The 22,584-nt window shown below is 46.4% G+C and overlaps 1 protein-coding gene across 5 annotated transcripts in view; it reads left to right on the forward strand.

Annotated features, from left to right (window-relative positions):
• Positions 1-22,584, forward strand: part of MBP (myelin basic protein) — a 308,046-nt gene that overhangs the window by 198,711 nt on the left and 86,751 nt on the right. The gene's annotated exons all lie outside the window — the stretch shown is intronic.

Here is a 22,584-nt window from a genome sequence, read left to right on the forward strand (position 1 = left end):
TTAGTATGCACTCTGCTTGATGTTTGTGTTATTTTTAGGTGGTAGAATTTTTTTGTTGAACAGTAGACTGAAACAGACAAATTACTGTTTTGTTTTTTGTTTTTTTAATTAGGAAACCTTTTTTTTTAATTATTATTAATAAAATTAAATGAATAAAAAGGGACTTAGGTGCCCAATTCAGGCAAGCATTTGCACCAGTTTTAGTTGCATTACCGACAAATTTTGGTAGGTTTAACTATTGCCAGTTTAAGAACCTGTCACTGGGGCGTGGCCTGGACATGGCGGAGTAGGGACGTGCATTGCTCGAGCTCCCGGCCGTCTCTCACCTTCTCTGCAGACGTTTACCAGTTTACCGCATTATGCCCTCCTCGAAAAAGCGGGCTGCGTTGCGGAAGAGCATCCCTGCCGGGCCGACCCTTCCCGCGCCGCAGACGGGGGATATAGAGAGGCTTTTCCATCTGTTCCAGCTCCGCTCCCCGGGCCCTGTCATGGCGGCGCCACGTGCCTGCGGCAGCGGGGACCGTGCTGCCTGCGCCTCCCCGGACCTCGACCCAGAGACCTCCATAGCGGATCCCTTGATGGACACCCCCTTGGATTTCCACCGGGAAGTGCCTGACGTCCCGAGAGCAGCGGTGCCGCCGCTCCAGCTGGATGAGGAACTCCGCTCGTTGCTGCAGTCCCTCCCTACCAAGTCGGACATTGCCACGCTTATCGGAGCGGTGGAGGCTGCCCACCGCAAGGAGATATCCCTCGTCCGGGAGGAGGTGAAGGTCCTCACCACCAGAGTATCAGGCGGCGAGACGTCCTTGGCGGCCCTGGAGGGCCGGGTGGCGGCCTTGGAGGCCGTTCGGACCGCCCAGGCGGAAGCTTTGCTGGGGCAGCAATTAAAGCTGGAGGAGATGGAGGACCGCAGTCGCAGGAACAATCTGCGACTGCGAGGTCTACCGGAGGCGACGGGATCAGAGGACCTGGCGGCCATGGTGGCGGCGATATTCCGCAGCATCCCTGGAGTGGACCTGCCGCCTCGCCTGGAGTTCGATCGGGTTCATAGGGCCCTGGGCCCACGATCGACGGACCCTGACAGACCACGCGATGTAGTCTGTCGACTGCACCACTACCTTCATAAGGAGGAGGTCCTGCGGAAATCCTGGGAGGCCCCTGCCGTAGAGTTTGATGGGGTGGACCTGAAGATTTTGCCGGACATTTCTCGTGCTACGCTACAGAGGCGGGCCCTGTTGAAGCCTCTACTGGAGCTAGCTCGTCGCAGGGGAGCAACTTACAGATGGGGCTACCCCCTGTCGGTCACGTTCCGAATGGACCAGCGTTTCTTCCATCTCCGCCACCCTGGCTCCTTACCGGACCTGTTTGACTTCCTGGCGGCGGACCCTATCACAATCCCGAATTGGCTAGCCCCTCTGCCCCGGGCTCAGGGTGCAGCTGCGGGCCCTGGCCGCCGCGGAGACCTGCTGCCCAGGCAGCAGAGGAACCGTCGGAGGCCCAGCGCGTCTTCTCCGGAGATCTCCAGGGAACTGTAAGGTGACTTTTATCTTTGGGTTTCCCTTCCTCCCCCCCCCCCGCCTGCTGATGCTGATGCCGCTAATGTTCTGGGCGGCCCCGTTTGCCTCTGTCCCTCCGGTTGCTATCCGTGTCTGGACGGCTTCCCCCTGTTGGCCGGTTGCGACCATAGTAGTTACCCTGGCTCCCCCCCCCCCCCCGCTGACTTGGGCCACACGCTGCGGCGGTGGCCCACTTCCTCTGCCCGACCTGCTGGGTGGCTTCCCCCGCACTGATGTTCTGTCCTGCCCACAGCCTGCCCTGGGATGTTGATGGAGGGGGTGGTGCTGCTGAGCCCTTCCTGCCCCTGGCTTGTGGTCCTTGGGTCCCGTGGGTGCCCCGGCCTGTGTTGTTGCCTGGACTCTGGGGGGTCTTTCCGCCGCCCCTCCCAGCATCCCGTTGTACCTAGACTGTCTTTGGGTACCCCCCCCCCCTCTTTTTGCTCTACCCTCTACCGTACGGAGCTGCTGTTCCGAAGACGACCAGGATTCATGTGGATGGGGGTTCTGGACTTGGTGGGTGGTGGGTGGGGGGCTGGTGGATCTCCCCCTGAGGTTGGTATGGGGACTCTATACCGGGCGTACCTGGTGGGACTTAATGTTTCTCTATCTGTTGGTTGTGGAGCGGGGACTTCATGGGGGGGTGGTTGGTTGCGATGGGCGGGGAGATTGGGGCTGTGTTTTATTGTGGGGGTGAGACAGACGGTACGCGGCGCCCATGCCAGTGCCCGGATTTGCACGGATGGGGCTTTGTGTCGCTCTGGTCGGCTACACGTTGTGTGCCTTCATGTCTCCCTGTGCTGTGTGGGGGGCGGGGGGATTTGGGGAGGTGCCCATTTGCCGGCGCCCTACAGACGGTGCACGGTTTTGGTTCCTGACTGCGATTTTGCATAGACTAGGCCGTGTATCGTCTGAGTTCGGTATGCTTTCACAATTATTGTGTTTCCTTGCTTGTTTGGTTTTTTTTTTTTTTCTTTTTCCCTTTTTTATTTTCTGCTTGATGGTTATATGTGGGTTGCTTTCTATTTTGTTATTTTTTGTTTATCCCGCTACATGTGCTCCATTCTATCTGGGGTTGTGCATTTTGCTATAGTGATACTACAAGGTGGGAGACTGGTATAGGGAACTGGTTATTTCCTTCCCTGTACGGTTTGCTCCCCCCCATAGGCTAGCATGTTCTGCTAGAGGGTATGTTTTGCCCTCAAAGCACTATATGCAATTAACTATTTTAGTCCTCTCTGGAAACATAGGGCATTAGGCCCGGTTTCCGACAACAGTTTTACTTCTTTGATTTCTTGTCTTTTCCCTTTTTTTTTTTTTTCTCTCTTCCTTTCCAGTCACCCCCCCTCCCACACTTCCCCTCTGTCTTTCCCTCACCTACCCTTTCCCCCCCCTCCCTACCGACTCCCGTCCCCCCTGCGTCCCCTTCTGTCCCCCTTGTCTAGGTATGGCCTCACCTCGCCTCCGCCTTTTGTCGCTTAACGCGAAGGGCCTTAATACGCCCGAAAAAAGGCGTATTTTACTGGCGGATCTGAAAAGGCTACGCACGGATGTTGCCTTTATACAAGAAACGCATTTTAAATCTAATGCGCTACCATACCTCCGCAATAGACACTACCCGTTCTCGTATCACTCTGTCAATCCGCTGGCCAAGTCAAAGGGGGTCTCCATACTTCTCTCCCACAAACTTCCGTGGAGATGTCAAGCCTCCCTGATAGACACGGCTGGCCGTTATGTTTTTCTGAAGGGGCTCATTGGCACAGTTCAAGTGACCCTGGCAACTATATATGCACCTAATGAGCTCCAAGCCACCTTTGTGGAGGGAATTATGGAGAAACTACAGGGCTTTAGGGCAGGTCAGTTGTTGTTGGGTGGGGATTTTAATGTCCCCTTATTGCCATCTGTAGACACCTCGGCGGGTCGTACTTCCTTGCCAGTGAATCAGCTTAAAAGGGTTGCGAAGGCACTCCACAACTCCCAACTGATTGATGTCTGGAGACTCCAGCACTCTAGTGAACGGGACTATACATTCTACTCCTCTGTACATAAGGTTTACACTCGCATTGATTATTTCATGATCCCTCACTCCCAACTACATGCGGTGGAACATTCCTCCATCGGGAGCAGGACTTGGTCGGACCACGCACCGATCTTTTTGACTTACAAACTGTCTGACACCCCACACCTGACGACCAGATTTTGGCGCCTAAATGAAAGCTTGCTGCAGATCCCAGAGGTTCTGGAGGAGGTGACCGCGACATTACGTCATTACCTCCGAGAAAATGATCTTCCGGACTGTGATCCGGGTGTGCTCTGGGAGGCTCACAAGACTGTAGTCAGGGGTGTTCTTATCAAACATGGGGCACGGCTTAAACGTGAACGCACTAAACTTCTTGACCAGTTATTGGAGAACCTACACTTAGCGGAGGCCCGACATAAACATGCCCCTACACATTCCTCTGATACCGATATACAATTTCTACGGAAACAAATTACGGACATTCTTCATTACAGGGCTAAAGCGGCCATGCAATCCTGTCGTAAGATGACCTACGAGGCGGGTGACAAGTGTGGAAAGCTGCTAGCGCGGCTGATAAGGGAACGTAAACTTCTGACATATATCCCCCACGTTGTTGCACCAGGGGGACGGAAGGTTACTTTGCCTCAGGATGTCACTCAGGAATTCCGTAATTTTTATTCCGATCTCTATAATCTCCAGGCTGACCCCCCACCGCGGTCGGCCATGGTCGATTATATTGTGGCATCCCGTATGCCCTCCATTTCGCCAGAGGCCAGTGCAGAACTGGAATCCCCAATAACTTTGGTGGAGATTCATAGAGCTATGGGGTCCATGAAGCTTGGGAAGGCCCCGGGCCCAGACGGCTATACTCTGCAGTACTATAAAAAATTGATAGATCTACTGGGTCCGCCCATGCTCACGCTATTTAATGCAATGGGCTCGGGCGGGTGCTTTCCTAGAGACTTCTTGAGTGCCCATGTCTCGGTGATACCCAAAGAGGGGAAGGACCCTACGTCTTGTGGTAGTTACAGGCCGATATCTCTTTTGAACATAGATTTGAAAATTTATACTAAGATCCTGGCCACTAGAATAGCCACCCATCTTCCACACTTAATCCACCTGGATCAGGTGGGTTTCATCCCCTCTAGAGAAGCCCGTGATAGTACCACGAAGGTTCTAAACCTGCTCCATTTGGCGACGGCCGCTAAAACCCCCTGTGTCTTGCTGAATACGGATGCCGAGAAGGCTTTTGACCGCGTGAACTGGTCATTTATGTTCGCAGTGCTCCGACATGTGGGGTTGGGGGAACAAATGCTCAACAGGATAGCGGGTGTTTATTCTAACCCCACAGCCCAAGTTAAAGTTAACGGGACTCTCTCGACCCCTTTCCCGATAACCAATGGGACACGGCAGGGTTGCCCTTTATCCCCTCTTTTGTTTGCATTATCCCTGGAACCCTTCCTCGCCATGATCAGGCTTAATCCCGATATACAAGGGGTGCGCGTTGGACAGTCTCAGCATAAAATCTCAGCTTATGCTGACGACATGCTCTTTACGCTGACTAACCCAGGGATATCGCTGCCAAATTTGCTTCGGGAATTTGAGAAGTATGGGAGATTTTCCAACATGAAAATAAATTTTACCAAATCAGAAGCTATGGGTATTATGTTACCACCCCGATTACTGCCTACTTTACAATCCGCTTTCCAATTTAAATGGACGTCTACCACACTGACATATCTGGGGACTAGCATCCCCCCGAATGTGTCGGACCTCTATGAACGAAATTTCCCTCCTCTCCTTGCTAGGGTGAGGCTGCTTTTGGACTCATGGCAGAAGGGGATCCACTCCTGGTTCGGTAGGTGCAATCTGCTGAAAATGTGCGTCCTGCCCAAATTTTTGTACCTTTTTCAGGCGTTACCGATTAAAATTCCGCCCACGTATTTTAAACAGGTACAGGCGTTGTTTACCCGGTTCGTCTGGGCCCAGAGGCAGCCTCGGATACCTCGATCCCAACTCTCTCTACCGAAACCTTATGGGGGGTTGGCGCTACCAGACGTTAGACAGTATTATTCTGCTGTACACTTAGGTAGGATCTTGGACTGGGGTCGCAATCTCGACGCTAAACTATGGGCACAAATTGAGCAACAACAGTGCTCGATCCCGTTGCAGACGGCCCTCTGGTGCTACGAGGCACTACCGCGAGCAGTGAAATCCCACCCTCTTATTGGCGTCACAATCTTTCAAGGCGCAAAGGCGGCACTGAAACAGTCTCTGACGACCACAGCGTCACCGTTGACACCTATCCTTGGTAATCCCAGCTTTACACCAGGTCTGTCACGTGCACAATTTCAACCGTTATGGAGCTCCGGTCTCTCTACGGCCTCTCATTTTGTGCTGCGGGGAAATTGGACGTCCATCCCGGATCTTATGGACCCTTTGGGTCCGTACCGTCTGGATTTTTGGAACGCCAATCGCCTACACCACTTTCTCCATTCTCTCCCGAACCCCCTAGACTACTCCAGACCGCTTACTGCTTTTGAAACATACTGTTCTGACACTGAACCGATCTCCCGAACCCTTTCTAAAATGTACGCCCTACTTAATACACCGGCACACCCGCCATGCGTCGCTGGTCTCACTAAATGGGAAGCGGACTTGGGCCACACCTTTACACAAATACAAGTTAACAACATACTGCGGTTCGCTTTGCGGTCCTCAATATGCACCAAAATACAAGAGACGAACTATAAAATTCTTGTCCGGTGGTACCTGACGCCTAGTCGCCTTCACCTTATCTACCCGGACACGTCTGAGGGCTGCTGGCGCTGTCGCGAAGAACGGGGCACTATTTTTCATATTTTTTGGTCCTGCCCTAGGCTCTCTGAGTTCTGGACCGCGGTCCGGACCATTTCTCAAAAATTTACCGAATGGCAGATCCCTAATGATCCAGCCTTTTTTTTACTGCATGTTTCGGACATACCCCCTAGGAAATACGCGCGATCGATACTACGACACTTAACGAATGCGGCCAAGTCCTGCATCCCCTTGCTTTGGAAACAGCAGACTCCGCCTTCAGCGGCAATGTGGGTAAGGAAAGTGGAGGATATTAATAAAATGGAAGACCTAGTGCTCACAGCTCAGGATCGGCAGGAGACATATCGCAAGACTTGGTCTCTCTGGAACGTGTTTGTATACTCGGATGAGGGCAAAGCCCTGTTTGGCCATTAATTCACTTACTGCTGGTAGCTGACAGACCGCATAGGTAAGGCCATTCCCACTCCGCCCCTCCCTCCTCCTTCCCTTATCCTTCGCCTCCTCCCCTTGACTCTTCCTCCCCCCCCCCCCCCGCCCCTCTCTTCCTTTTTTCTTTTTTCTCTTCTCTCTGCCACTCTTTTATTTCCGTCTCAGTTTTCGCTCTCTCTCTGGGTCGCGGCTCCAGACCTGCTCCCGTTGACCTTGTGCTGAGGCGCTGGTTTAGGCCTCGGCATGCCCGTTTTGTTTTTAGAGGGAGGCAGGAGCATCTCTAACAGTCCAAGTCCTCCAAGGTCGGTGGATAGGACGTGTTTTACTAATACTTCATATGTTGCCATGCCACTACATATACAGCATGTTTGTGAGGCTGCGACCTCTTTTGTTTCCTTTGTTTTCCTTATTACTGTTTGTTTTGGGGTTCTCCCCAAATGTGGTTTTTGTTTTTGTTTTCTTTGTTATTTGAAATACTAATAAAAATGATATTTGCAAAAAAAAAAAAAAGAACCTGTCACTATAGCAGCAAAACCACCAGTTCACAAATTCAGAAACTAGTCCTAATTAACTGGTTGCTGACCGCCGGCAGTCAAATGCCGGCCAGGCGACACACCTATTGTGGCGGGAGGCCGTCATATGACGGCCTCCCGTTTAAACAGGGAATGCGCGTGATCGTGCGCGAGCATCTCTGTTTCTTCGGTGGCGGCGTGTCAGAGACACCGCTCGCCACCGAAGGGGGTGAACAGCCATTGGTTATGGCTGTTTACCACTTCATCACGGCCGATCACAGATGGTCACACCCTGACTGTGCACGGCGCATGCGCGTGGCGGCGTGTTCCCCGGGAACACTGCTCGTCACCGACGCTGGTAAACAGCCATTGGCCGGCTGTTTACCCACGTGATCGGCTGTGATCCTTTTACAGCCGATCACTAAAATGTAAACAAACCGCGGTAACGAGATGTTACCGGGTTCTCCTCCTCACACACGGATCGTGTGTGAGGAGGAGATTGCGGTAACATCTCGTTACCGCCTAGTGTACACCAATCACACTGATTGCCCCCCCCCCCCCCCCCAATAAAGAGGACCTGTCACCACCCCTCATAGTACCTGTCAATCACAGTCCATCAGAGTACCTGTCACAGCCCATCAGAGTACCCGAGTACCTGTCCCAGTCCATCTGAGTACCCGAGTACCTGTCACAGTCCATCTGAGTACCCGAGTACCTGTCCCAGTCCATCTGAGTACACGAGTACCTGTCCCAGTCCATCTGAGTACCCGAGTACCTGTCCCAGTCCATCTGAGTACCCGAGTACCTGTCACAGTTCATCTGAGTACCCGAGTACCTGTCACGGCACATCAGAGTACCCGAGTACCTGTCACGGCCCATCAGAGTACCCGAGTACCTGTCACGGCCCATCAGAGTACCCGAGTACCTGTCACGGCCCATCAGAGTACCCGAGTACCTGTCACGGCCCATCAGAGTACCCGAGTACCTGTCACGGCCCATCAGAGTACCCGAGTACCTGTCACGGCCCATCAGAGTACCCGAGTACCTGTCACGGCCCATCAGAGTACCCGAGTACCTGTCACGGTCCATCAGAGTACACGAGTACCTGTCACGGTCCATCTGAGTACCCGTCACAGTTCATCTGAGTACCTGAGTACCTGTCACAGTTCATCTGAGTACCTGTCACAGTTCATCTTAGTACCCGAGTACCTTTCACAGTCCATATGAGTACCTGTCACCGCCTTTCAGAGTACCCAAATACCAGTCACTAAGCCATCAGAGTACCTGTCACCAGGCCATCAGAGTACCAGAGTACCTATTTGCAGCCCATGTCTCATAGAATATACGTTGGAGTGTTTGCTTTCCAAAATGGGGTCATTTTATGGGTAATTTCACTGTCCTGGTTGTCCAGGACCTTCAAAAACGTGATAGGTAGGAATGAAATGAGATGTGTCATTTATGCTCCTAGAATGCCTGAAGGTACTACTTCAATGTTCGGCCTCTCTATGTGGCCAGGCTGTGTAAAAGTCCTACACATGTGGTATCGCCATACTCAGGAGGAGTAGCAGAATGTGTTTTGGGTTGTAATTTTTGCTATATACATGCTATGTGTTAGAAATATCTTATAAATTGACAATTTTGTGTAAAAAAAAAATGCGTTTTAATTTTTTTCCACATATTCCAAAAACTTCTGGAAAAAAATTAACCGTTCAAAAGACTCATTATGCCTCACAGATTATACATTGGGGTGTTTGCTTTCCAAAATGGGGTCATTATATGGAAAATTCCATTGTCCTGGTACTCCAGGGCCTTCAAAAGTGTAATAGGTGGTTGAGAAATGAGATGCGTCATTTTTGCTCGTAGAACGTCTGAAGGTACTACATCAATGTTGGTGCTCTGTATGTGGCCAAGCTGTGTAAAAGTCTCAAACATGTGGTATCGCCATACTCGGGAAGAGTAGCAGAATGTATTTTGGGGTGTAATTAGTTGTATGCATATGCTGTGTGTGAGAAATAACCTGATAATATGACAATTTTGTAAAAAAAAAATAATAATAAAAAAAATCTTCATTTTGCAAAGGATTCTGGGAAAAAATGACAACTTAAAAAAACACACCATGCTACTTACTTAATACCTTAGAATGTCTACTTTGTAAAAAGGGGTCATTTGGGGGGTATTTGTACTTTCCTGACTTGTTAGTGTCTCAAGAAATGAGATACACCTGATGTACTGAAGGCCTGATCAGATGTGATCAATTTTCAGTGATTGGCACCATAGATTGTAGACTCTATAACTTTCACAAAGACCAAATAATATACACTAATGTGGGTTATTTTTACCAAAGATATGTAGCAGTATAAATTTTGGCCAAAATTTATGAAGAAAAATTACTAATTAGCAAAAATTTATGACAGAAACAAAGATAAAGGCATTTTTTTCACAAAATTTACGTTTTATTTTATTTATAGCACAAAAAATAAAAAAACCCACTAGTGATTAAATAGCACTAAAAGAAAGCTCTATTTGTGTGGAAAAAAGGACGCAAGTTTCATATGCGTAGAGTGTTGCATGACTGAGTAATTGTCATTCAAACTGTGAGAGCGCTGAAAGCTGAAAATTGGTCTGGTCAGGAAGGGGGTGTAAGTGCACTGCATTGAGGTGGTTAAGACCAGCTCTGAGCTGTCATGTATGTGACAGCTCTCTGTCCCTATTCAGTTGTTTCCCAGTAGATTCCCTATCTGAAAGCTAAGTGTAACCAAAATGGACAGGGATAGTGGTGATGTTACTGGGTTGGTTGAACCTGATGAGGAGAGAATATCCATTGCCCATCAGTTCTGCCATATTTTGAATGACAGCACATGGCACTGGGTGGATTTGAAAATTGCTAATGGTCTGTATAGCAGCTGTAGATCCACCCACTACCATGTCAGTCAACAGCCAGACGGGCCTGATGCAGTCTCTCAATTCCCCCTCAGGCTGCACCTACCCCTGCTGCAAAACTCCTTGGTTTGGCCATGCAGCTGTTGGTGTGATGAACGCAGTGGCCAAGGCAGGAGGGAGCTCACTGAGGAAGGAATGTTCAGGATGGACACTGCTACCTCAGTCCCTGTCTGTAACAGGTACATTGTCTGTAACGGGCACATTAATTGTGTGTGTGGAGCACAACAGAATTCTAAGGGGTGTCCAAGACACCCTTAATGAATCCCCCGCCCCCCCATATGCTTTTCACAGGACTTTGACTGTACTAATGACGTTAACATAATGACCTCATCACATGCACAATTAATGGACTGTGAATAACGTATGTGGTTTTATGTAAACTCCACATTTAGTCCAATAAAGTGCATGTTTGGGTAAAATATTAAAAAAAAATATCTTGAGTATTTTTCTGCAATACATGCACATTTCCCCATGTTTTGTCTCTCTAAAAACACTGCACAAGTACAGAACACTAAAAACACAAGTACAGAAAAATATCTGTTAATCCTGCCAGATATACACTTTAACTGCAAAAATGGTGGAGCAAGGTGCACTGGTATAGTTTAATACATTTAGATTTTTCCCCAAAATTTGGTATTGTATTGTGTTTGTGTGCACTAAGATTTATTAACCACTTGGCCCCTGGTAGATTTACCCCCCTTCCTGACCAGACCATTGTTTGTAATGCGGCACTGCGTTACCTTTAGACCCCTTTCACACCAAGGGCATTTTGCAGGTGCTATAGCGTTAGAAATAGCGCCTGCAATCCACCGTTAAACTGCTGCACCATTGTCTGTAGTGTGAAAGCCAGAGGGCTTTCACACTGCAGTGGTGCGCTGGCAGGACGTCAGGAAAAGTCCTGCCAGCAGCTTCTTTGGAGCGGTGTGTTTACTGCTGCTCCACCGCTGCTCCCCATTGAAATCAATGGGGCAGCGCTGTAATACGCTATTGCGGCGTATTGTCGGCGGTTTTAACCCTTTCTTGGCCGCTAACGGGGGTAAAAGCACCCCGCTAGCGGCCGAAATGCGCCGCAAATCCGGCGTTAAAACGCAGCTAAAAATGACGGCGTTTTACCGCCGACGCTATGGGCGGCGTGGTGTAAAAGGGGTCTTACTGACAATTGCGACGCTGTACCCAAATAAAATTGATGTCCATTTTTTTCCCACAAATAGAATTTTCTTTTGGTGGTATTTGATCCCCTCTGCGTTTATTTTTGCGCTATAAACAAAAAAAGACCGACAATTTTGAAAAAAAAAATACAATATTTTTTACTTTCTGCTATAAAACATAGCCAATAAAAAAAATGTAATTTCTTCATCAATTTAGCCCCATATGATCCAGTGCCACCTTTCACGGTATAAATAACCACTTGCCGCCCATATACAGTGTATTTTTTCCTAAAAATGGCTGCACAATGTGACATAAAAAAGGTAAAATTTGTTCTCCAGTGTCTCTGCTTTCAAAAATTATATATTCAATTATAAATAAATGATATCATATTTGGGGATTCTAAGTCATTTTCTAGCAAACAAAATGCAGATTTTAACATGTATGTGAGAAATGTCAGAATTGGCACGGTTACTAAGTCTAAACCAATGTACTAGAGTTTTAATGTAGATTTTATATAGCTTTGCAGCTTTTTTGGAATTGGGTTGTAAGTTTAGCAATACAGTATGTAGTCTAGTCTTAAATTTACAGTACAAAAGTTTTATCCATCCAATAAATGACTCTCCAAAGCCAAATTTCACCAACACCTCTGGCATCGAAGGCCTTATGTGTATCCATAGCCATCACATGCATACCTGTATTTTTGGCCTGCATGTTAGTGAAAAGCCTACGCAAGTTTATCGCAGTTGATCTACTTGGAATAAACCTGGTTTGATCAGTCAAAAAAAATATCCAAAACCACTACATTTAGGTTGCACGCTAGTACTTTTGCTATTATTTTATTAAGAAGATGGGAGGATAAGAGGCACAGTATAAGTGATCTTTATATGGTTTGGGAAGAAGAGTATTTAAGGCCTCAGACATAGAAGGGCAAAGACAACCTTCCTCAACAGCATAATTAAATACCTCTAGTAGGTGGGGAAGCAGGATATCTTTATACTGAATATACAAAGTCCTCAGGTCCTTTTTTAGGAAAGGAAAGCATGGCTGCATCTAGTTCCTCCGTGGTTAAGGATGCTTCCAAAAGTAAAATGTAATTTGAGGGCAAAGTAGGTAATTTAATTTGAGATAATCGTTTAGTTCAACTTTACCCTCATTTATTAGTTTAGGAATTTTTTTTTTTCTAGGAGTATTACAAGGTAGGCAGTAATTTACAATATTTTATCCCAGAGAAAAGGGCCATAAAAGAAAGTACTGAGCTACATAAGCCAGGTGCCAGTGGGAGTGATTCCTGAGCGCTTTTCCGGGAGTCGCGTCATCCCCTCCGACCAATTAAGAGGCCAAAAGCCTGACACCAGGAAAGAGGCCGTGGAGAAGAGGTCAGCTGGGAAAACAAACTGCTGGAACTGAGGTAAGTATTCTGTGGATTTCAGTAGTGCATCCGATTAGGCAGTAAGACTGCTCCTTGCATTACAGTGCCTTTTACATTCATGCCATTACAGGGGGGCAGGTCCAAGCTTAAGTTTTTCAGGAAAAGTCAGAATTTAAAATGGATAAAAATATAATCAAACCCTTATTCAGTTAAAGCATATTACAGTGTCTTGCAAAATTATTCACCCCCCTTGACATTGTGTTTTGTTGCCTCACAACCTGGAATTAGCATGGATTGTTTGAGGATGTGCATCATCACCCCCATCAAATCATTCTCTGCAGCTATTACCTTTTGTACCACCACCCCCTCCCTTTAGAATGTAAGCTCTACGAGCAGGGCCCTCCTATACCTTTTGTATTGTACTGTAATTACGTTGTCCCCCCTATACATTGTAAAGCGCTGCGTAAACTGTTGGCACTATATAAATCGCGAATAATAATAATAATTAAAAAAAAATTTCCATAAATATTTTATTATATTTGGAAAACACATGACAATTATCATTGTTAAACAAATTGAGCTAGTCAATAAGCAGGGAATACAAGCTGGTAATACACAGGATACATCCTATGAACAACAAATTCAATGCATGAAACCGGCATCACATTCATAAGATCATAGATCATAGCGTGTAGAGGGAGGTTCCTTGATCAATTTCCCCTCCACCCCCCCCCCCCCCCCATGCAGCAAGACCCAGCCCACGAGAGGAGGGATTCAGACTGATGGTCCCGGTTCCAATAGCTTGCAAAGAGTATCCTCCAGAGTAAATGGGCAAAGCCCTACAAAGGCCTACAACCTGTGGGTGAATGTCAGGCAGGCCGACAGAGAACGAACAGGGGGAAGATAGAAAAGGGAGAAACAGAGGAAGAAGGGTCTGGGGATGCTGCTCATAGGTCAGCCCCAGCGGGAAAACCCTTGGAGGAGGAGGATGTGAGCCAGTGGTGGAGATTCAGGGTACGTATCATGTTGTCCCTCGCCTCCCTTCCTGGGACAAATCCTACCTGGTCGGGGGAAATTATATCAGGGATCAGAGGGAGCAATCTATTCACCAGCATTTTCGCAAAGATTTTAATGTCTACATTCAGGAGTGATATGGGCCGGTAATTGGAGACTTGGGAGGGGTCTTTTCCATCTTTTGGGATAACGGCTATATGTGCCATGAGCATGTCCCGAGGCAGCGTCTTTGAATCTGAAAGGGTATTAAGGGTCGCAAGAAGTTTGGGGGCCAGCGGGTCTAGGAAGAGTTTGCAGTATTGGAGCGTAAATCCGTCCGGACCTGGGCTCTTGCCGGGTTTCATTTGTTTAATGGCTAGTTCCAACTCACGCATGGTGAGCGGAGTTTCCATGGCTTGGGCTTGTTGGGGAGATATTGGTGTCGGGGAATTGCGTGAGAGAAATTGCCTAATGAGCTCTAGCCGGGTGTTTGACGAGGGTCATCCAGAGTGGTTCCCAGATAAATTATATAGATTGGAGTAAAAGGCTCCAAATTCCTTAGCCATATCTTCATTTTTGTTCAAGAGTGATCCACAAGCATTTCTCAAGTGGTGTATAGTGGACGAGGCTTTATAAGCTTGTTCCCATGCTCGTAAAACACTCTTTGCCCTAGTACATAGCGGCGCCTGGTTATTTTGCTCAGTTCCTCTAATATTTTTTTATAACATAACCCTGACTTGTTTGGAAAGCTCCTTGGTCTTCATGGCAGTATTTGGTTAGTGGTGCCTCTTGCTTAGCTGTTGCAGCCTCTGGGGTCTTTCAAAAAGGTGTGTGTATATGTAATGATAGATCATGTGACACTTATGCCACGTACACATGGTCGGAGAATCCGTCGGAATGCGTCTTATCGGACCGTGTCGTCAGATAATCCGACTGTGTGTGGTATGCATCGGACTCATTCCGTCCGAATCTCCGTCCGACCCAATTTTCCAACATGTTGGAAATATTTCCCGACCAACCTAATCCGATCATGTGTAGAGAATTTTGATCAGACAAAGTGCCACGCATGCTCAGATCAAATTCCTACATCAAAGCTATTGGCTACTAGCCTGAATCTAGTCCCATCGTAACGAAATTACGTCATCACGTTCTGAAAGATCGGATTTTTCGACAACTTAGTCTGACCGTGTGTATGCAACAGTTTTGGACACAATCCGTCAGACTAAATCTGACGGACAAAATCCGACGGATTTGGTTGTGGAAATCTCCAACCGTGTGTACAGGGGCTTAGACTGCACGCAGGTGGACATCATTTCACAAATTATGTGACTTATGAAGGTAATTAGTTGCACCAGAGCTTTTCATGGGCTTCATAATTAAGGGGGTAAATACATACGCACATGCCAGTGATCAGTTTTTTATTTATGAAAAATCGTTTTATTTATATATTTTTCTAATTTTACGTCACCAACTTAGACTATTGTGTTCTGATCCATCACATATAATTCCGATTTGAACTAAAGGCTGTAATATAACAAAATAGGTAAAACGCCAAGGGGGTGAATACTTTTGCAAGGCACTGTATACTGTATATACCATAAATTAAAATAAACTGAAAACTTGGGCAGTTTATAATTAACCTAAAATTCACTGTCAAAATATTCAAGAGATTACGAAATCTAGGTAGCTGAAGGTGTATACATTTTTCATTCATTGTATTTCTTTGCAGAGTTAAAGTGGTTGTAAACCCTTACAAACCACTTTGACCTACAGGTAAGCCTAGATTAAGGCTTACCTGTAGGTCCAAGCAAAGATATTTGCCCGAAAACGGGCACCGCTGTCTACGGCGCATGCGCCGTAGACAGCGGCGCGCCATTCTCAGCGACGGAGCTGCCGTGCGTTGGCTCCCGTGTGCATGCGCGGGAGTGACGTCATCGCGGCTTCGCCGAATGACAGCGGCGGAGCTGCGAGACCCCACCAACAAGATGGATGCGGCGGACAACAGGGGACAGCAGCGACTTCGCTGGCTCCTGTGTCAGGTAAGTGACACATAATGGGCTACTATGCGATGCATAGTAGTCCATTATGCTTTGCCTTTGCAGGGAATGAAAGAGGAAGTAAACTCATCAGGGTTTACTTCCTCTTTAATGCTTTAATTAAATGTGGAATTTCTACATTTTCTACACAACTACATTACATTGCACTTGTTGAATGTTATTTTTTTCGTCTTGCCTATGCAGTGAGTTTTCAGAGTATAAAATGTTAGCGTAATTTGAGCACAGAATGTGAATAATCACACTATATTTATCACGGAGATTGATGTGTTTTTATGTTCATTACCCAGTACTTGCAATTTTTGCTTTTCCTGGAAAATCACAATTCTGTCCTCTATCCCATTTTTTATTGTAAGTTTTAAAAATAGAGAATTGTCCTTTTCTCAGAAATTCAGGAACACAAAGGATTAAGAATGTACATTATTGCGTAGTAAAATGATTAATAGCAATTTCTTCATGTGTCTCTGTGTCATTCACCATAATTATGCATTGTTAAACACTGAGCTACTACCTTTGTGCCATATTCAGTATACACAATAATTAATTGCTAGTACAGTGTGTGTGTATATAGATATATATCTATATATATATATATATATGTATACACACATACACACAGCATACTGTGCAAAAGTTTTAGGCAGATGTGAAGAAATGCTGTAAAGTAAGAATGTTTTCAAAAATATATATCTTAATCGTTAATTTTTATCAATCTACAAGATGCAAAATAAGCGAACAGAAGAAAAAAACTAAATCAAATCAATATTTGGTGTGACTACCCTTTGGCCTCAAACCAGCATGAGTTCTTCTAGATATACTTGCACAAAGTTTTTGAAGGAACTTGACAGGTAGGTTGTCTCCAAACATCTTGGAGAACTAACCACAGATCTTCTGTGGATGTAGACTGCCTCAAATCTTTCTATTTCTTCATATAATCCCTGACAGACTCATCAAGGCTCTGTGGGGACCCAACCATCATTTCCAGGACTCCTTGTTCTTTACACTAAAAATAGTTCTAAATGACATTGACTGTATTTTTGGGGTAATTTTCCTGCTGCAGAATACATTTGGGGCCAATTACACACTGATCGTATGGCATGATGGATAACAATCTGCCTGTATTTCTCAGCATTGAGGACACCATTGATCGGGTAACACTGAGGACGGTAGATGCAGTGGTTGGCCAAGGAAAGCTAATGTAGCAGATGAAAGACACATCATGCTTAATTCCATTCAACATTGGAAGATGTTCAGCAGTGCCAGCAGCACAGAACTGTCGGAAACCAATGGGACCCAAGTATACCCATCTACTGTTTAGAGAATTAATTAGAGGGACAACAAGAATGGACTTTAGAGGCACCAATTAAAAAAACATAAACAAAGTTTTTATATAAAAATCTTGCAGATAAAATGCAGACCACTAACTGAATCTCTCTAATTAGATGCATAACATTAGTACAGATCAAAATCCTGTAATCATGTTGTAATGCACAAGAAAAGCTCTACATGTTTCTCAATTTGAATGCTTCTTCAGGAGCTTATAAAATATTCTGTGGAAAGGAGAGAGATGCAAGTAATCAATAATCATAAACAATAACAAATTGATAGAAAGACTCAGGTTTTTTGCAAGGGTTACCAAAAGGTGATCAAAGAGATGACTCCCAATAATGGCGTGCTAGTGGTGCCCTGCGCCCCCCACCCCAAAGCATCTTGTCCCCATGTTGATGAGGACAAGGGCCTGGCTGTTGGTTTGCCAGTGTCTGCGGGCGGGGAGCTTATCGGAATCTGGAAGCCCCCTTTAAAAAGATTCTGGCCAACCACCCTATGTGAATGAGTATGGGGCACATTGTACCCCTACCCATTCACCTAAAAAAAAAGTGTCAAAAATAAAACACAGTACACAGGTTTTAAACTGCTTACCACGAGCAATCGTGAGCAGGAGACACAGAACAGAGACGAGTGTGTGTAAACGCACACTTCCCTGTTCAGTACTGAGAGGAGTGACAGATCGTGTGTTCCTATTGGCATTCCTATAGGAACCACAATCTGTCACTTCCTCTAGTCAGTCCCCTCCCCCTTCAGTTAGAATCACCTCCCAGGGAACACAACCCCTTGATCGCCCCCTAGTGTTAACCCCTTCACTGGCAGTGAAATTTTTACAGTAATCTATGCATTTTTATAGCACTGATCGCTGTATAAATGGCAATGGTCCCAAAAATGTGTCCAAATAGTCTGATGTGTCCGCCATAATGTCGCAGTCACAATAAAAATCGCAGATCACCATCATTACTAGTAAAAAAAAAATACTAATAATAAAAATGCTATAAATCTATCCTATATTTTGTAGATGCTATAACTTTTGCACAAACCAATCAATATACACTTGTTGCGATTTTATTTTTATTTTTTTACCAAAAATATGTAGAAGATGTAGGCCTAAACTGAGAAAAAAAATTCGTCACTCTTTTTTGTTTATAGCGCAAAAAATTAAAACCGCAGAGGCGATCAAATACCACCAAAAGAAACCTCTATTTGTGCGGAAAAAAAGGACATCACTTTTGTTTGGGGGCATCACCCCACGATCGTGCAATTTTTGGTTAAAGAGACGAAATGCCGAATCACAAAAAATGGCCCGGTCATTCAACCGCCATTCAATGGGGCTGTAGTGGTTAAACTAATTTATTACAGCTCTGACTTCTTCTCCCCTCTCCGGCTCTTCTGCCTCCTCCTCTAATGTCTTCTGCCTCTGCCGGTTCTTCTCCCCTCTCCAGGTCTGCTCATGTCTTCTAGCCCTCTCCAGTTCTTCTCCCTCTGTCTTCTGCCTCTGCTGGGTATTCTCCTCTGTCTTCTCCCTCTGTTCTTCTTCCAATGTTGACTCAACGCTCTCTCTCGCTGTAATGCTGGGTGTGCGGTGTGCCACTTATATTGGCATGGAGAGGGGTCCCCGGAGGCCCGCCATTATGACATCACCGCCCATCATGCCCCAGGCGATGGCGTCATAAGGGGCGGGCCACCAGATGACATCACCTGGTGACCCCGCCCCGTGCCAATATAAGTAGTGGCACAAGGCGCACCCATCATTAGAATGGGAGAGAGCGTTGTCAACATCGGAAGAAGAACAGAGGGAGAAGACAGTCGAGAAGACCCGGCAAAGGCAGAAGACAGCAAACAGAGGGAAAAGAACCGGAGAGGGCTAGAAGACATCAGCGGAGAAGGGAGAATAACTGTCAGAGGCAGAAGACATCAACGGAGGAGGCAGAAGAGCCAGAGAGGGGAGAAGAAGTTGGAAGAGACACTGGAGCTGTAATAAATTACTTTAAAAACCTGTGTACTGCATTTTAGTTTTGACACTTTTTTTTTTTAGGTGAATGGGTAGGGATACAATGTACCCCATACTCATTCACATAGAGTGGGGGGGGGGGATCTGGGGGTCCCCTTGTTAAAGATTCCGATCAGCTCCCCGCCCGCAGACCCCCACACCCAATGGCCAGGGTTGTCGGGAAGAGGCCCTTGTACTCATCAACATGGAGGAAAAGGTGCTTTGGGGTGGGGGGCATGTGGCCATTTTTTTGGCATGTGCGTTCCCCTTAAAATCATGCCAAATATAAAAGCTAAAACTGCATCAAGTAACAAATTGGCATTGCAAACCCTGTACTGCTTTTACGTTTTTATCATTGTATAGTAATGATGCTAAAGTTATTCTTAAAGTGATTGTAATCGGTCACCTCGTAAGACAACCCATTCAGTTCAAATAAAAATTAAAGGCAAAACATGTGTATAGGTATAAAAAAAAACATTATTAATACTTTTTTTTTTCTTTCACTTTTACATAGTCATATTCCTGCTGTTCTCAGCTGCATAAGAGCTGGGTGGGGGGAGAAGTAGCAGCACACTGAGCTTCCCAGCAAACGGCTGTGCAGGGGAGGGGGATAGGGCATCAGGACAAGTCTGATCATTGGAGGATAGCAACTGAGATCCCAGCATGGCTAGAGAACTGACCATGTTGTGTTCTCTTTGTTAGTGTGGTCCGTTTTAATAGGTAAGCAGAGGGACTGGCAGGAACACCATGGATTTCACACAAAGGAGACAATACAAATAGAACAGGATACTTTTTGATGCAAATGTTGAAATGTTAGGTTTACATACTCTTTTAAGTCAACATGTACTTTGCCTATGCAGCCTCGCCAGCAAAACATTCTTACCTTACGTTTGCTACCCCGCCTCTCTGTTCAGCCCCTATGATATAGTATTTCACAAAAGATGGTTTCTTATGTTTCTTATTTCACATAAGAGGGTTTCTTTAGATTGGCCATACATGGCTTAGGCTGGGTTCAAACTGATGTGAATTCAATGTGGGTTTCCCTGTATCCAATTCGCATGACAGAAGAGTGCGACGGGCTCTCTATTGAGCCAGTTGACACATCTCCGTGGCAGCCGTGAAGCGCATTGCACAGGGGTCTTGTGCGTCTTTGGCTCCATTTCAGCCAAAAATACAGCCCTGATCATCCCTAAAATGAAGAACCCGGGACGCACCGTACCCCTGATGTGACCGGCATCTGCACACAATGTGAACTAAGTGTACACTTACACTAAAAGGTAAAGCTTCTATGATAAAAGAGATATGCACAGTCTCTTCTGGCATAAAAAAAATGCCTGCTTGTCAGCACTTTTAATCAAGGCAGGCTGTTCTCCAATGATGTTGTGAGAAATTAAGTATGGTTGGTTATGGTATTCTCTTTTCTTGAAATATGATGCAGTGGAAGAGTTTTTGGTTCCTTGTAAGCCATCCTACTATAACCTGTCAATTCACATTTGTTTAAGAAGCTTACTCCATAGAAGTCTTGGGGGGGGGTTATTTATGAAAGGCAAATTCATTTTGCACTACAAGTGCAAACTACAAGTGCAAAGTACTGCTGATTTTATCATCCAATCGTGTGCAAGCTAAAATGCTGTTTTTTTATTTTCCTTGCATGTCCCCCTCTGATCTACAGTAACTGCACTTCCAAGTGCACTTTGCACTTGTAGTGCAAAGTGGATTTGCCTTTGGTAAATAACCCCCTTGGTTTGCATACACTTCATTTATAATGGCCAGGATTTCTGCATACACAATTGGCTCAGTGGCACAAAGGAACGATTTGCATGATTTCACTCACTACCTTAAAATTAGCCATAAACTCTTTTTATTTTTTTTATTTTTTTATTTTTTTTCATTTGCGATGACAGTAGGACATGCAGACACCTTTTATTTTAAGATTCTGCTGTACTTTGTACTGGTTTAACAGAAGGCTTTTTGGTTCCTTTTAGTCCTCCTCATTGTAACCTGTTCAGTATCATGTAGTTTCAGGGCTAAAAATGGTCGTGCCAACGGAGTAGGAAGGCATCCTCTAGATATACTTATTTTAATACATACTTCTATTAAAACTTTTTGCGGGGTCCCATAGTTTTGGAAACACCATATTTACCAGTTGCTCACCTGATGAGAATGTAAAAAGAGGGCACACCTTCTGAGCCCACTTTCTTGGGATGGCGGCCACCCAGCCCTGGCTAGGGGTAAGATGCAGGTTAGCTGCATAGGTTTAGTATGTTTAGGATTGGTGGGTGTACTGTCTCTTTAAATTATATTAAGTTCTATTTGGTCCAATGGGAATCCAGGGAATTTTCTGTAAGTCCCTGGGGAAGTGTTAAAAGGGACTGCTGAGGGACTTTACTTCCTCTTGCAGAGGCCAGACCTGAAGGAGAGGAAGCTGCATACCTGCAGTTGAAGCTGCTGCTGTCGCTCAGAGCTGTTCTCTCTCCCTCTGTCCCGAAGTGCAGCAGCTTCTGAGGATGGAAGACCTCGTCCGTGCCTTTGTGCAGAGAGCCAAAAGCCAGGGTCGGGAAGAGTGGATGTGCCGCTGCCTGGCGCTGACTGACACAGAGGACGGCTAGCATGGTGCAGTCGGAGCGAAGGAGGTTCGGGCACAGCCAGTTCAGCCCTCCCCTCAGAGGAGGTCAAGGTGGAGCATGCCCCCGGAGCATCTTGTGCGGGGGTGGTGAAGAAGAGATCGCCAGGGAGGCGGGAGGAGCGGCATGGCAGCGGTGCCCATGAGACAGACGTGGCAGAAGAGGCGGACCTGCTCGCAGTCGCCTACCAGGAGGAGAGGCAGAAGACACACAGCACCACGAGGGGAACGGCTGGAGAGGACAGTGCCGCGCGTGCCTACTAGCATTACACAAGCGGCGGCTAACCCACAGCTGTCGGCTCCTCAGAGTGACCTGGTCCCGGGTGCACTTTTTCACAGCCTACAGCCAAGCATCAGTGTCCCAGCTGCGGAGGCGTCATCAGCTGGGTATGGTGAGTTGCATAAATCTACTACAAATTAAATTCTGGTATACCTGTCAGCTGTTTGTCATGCTCTCTCTGCTGCTGGCATTGCTTCTCCTATTCTTCCTCCTTCTCCAGCTATTTCCCCCTCTGGGTTTGCCTCTGCTAGCTCTGTTTATAAAGCACCTGTTGTCACAGCTCCTGTGTCATTTAGTCAGCTAGGCAGTTCACATGCTGGGGAAGCACACATGCACACTCCTGTTGAAGCTGTTAATATGTCAGTACCTGAATCCTGTCTGAAAGGAGTTATGCCCTGTGAGATTTCTCCTTTGGGGTATCTCCCTATGTCGGTTAAGGAGAATATCTGGTGGGGGGATTTTGTGGAAGTGTTATCCCTTCTTCCCGCTGCCAAGGATTTTGTTTTGAAATCAGACAAGAAAGGGG

This window comes from Lithobates pipiens, unplaced genomic scaffold (genome assembly GCF_037356315.1).
Source record: "Lithobates pipiens isolate NorthernLeopardFrog02 unplaced genomic scaffold, aLitPip1_a1.2 Scaffold_19, whole genome shotgun sequence".
Classification (NCBI taxonomy): Eukaryota; Metazoa; Chordata; class Amphibia; order Anura; family Ranidae; genus Lithobates; species Lithobates pipiens.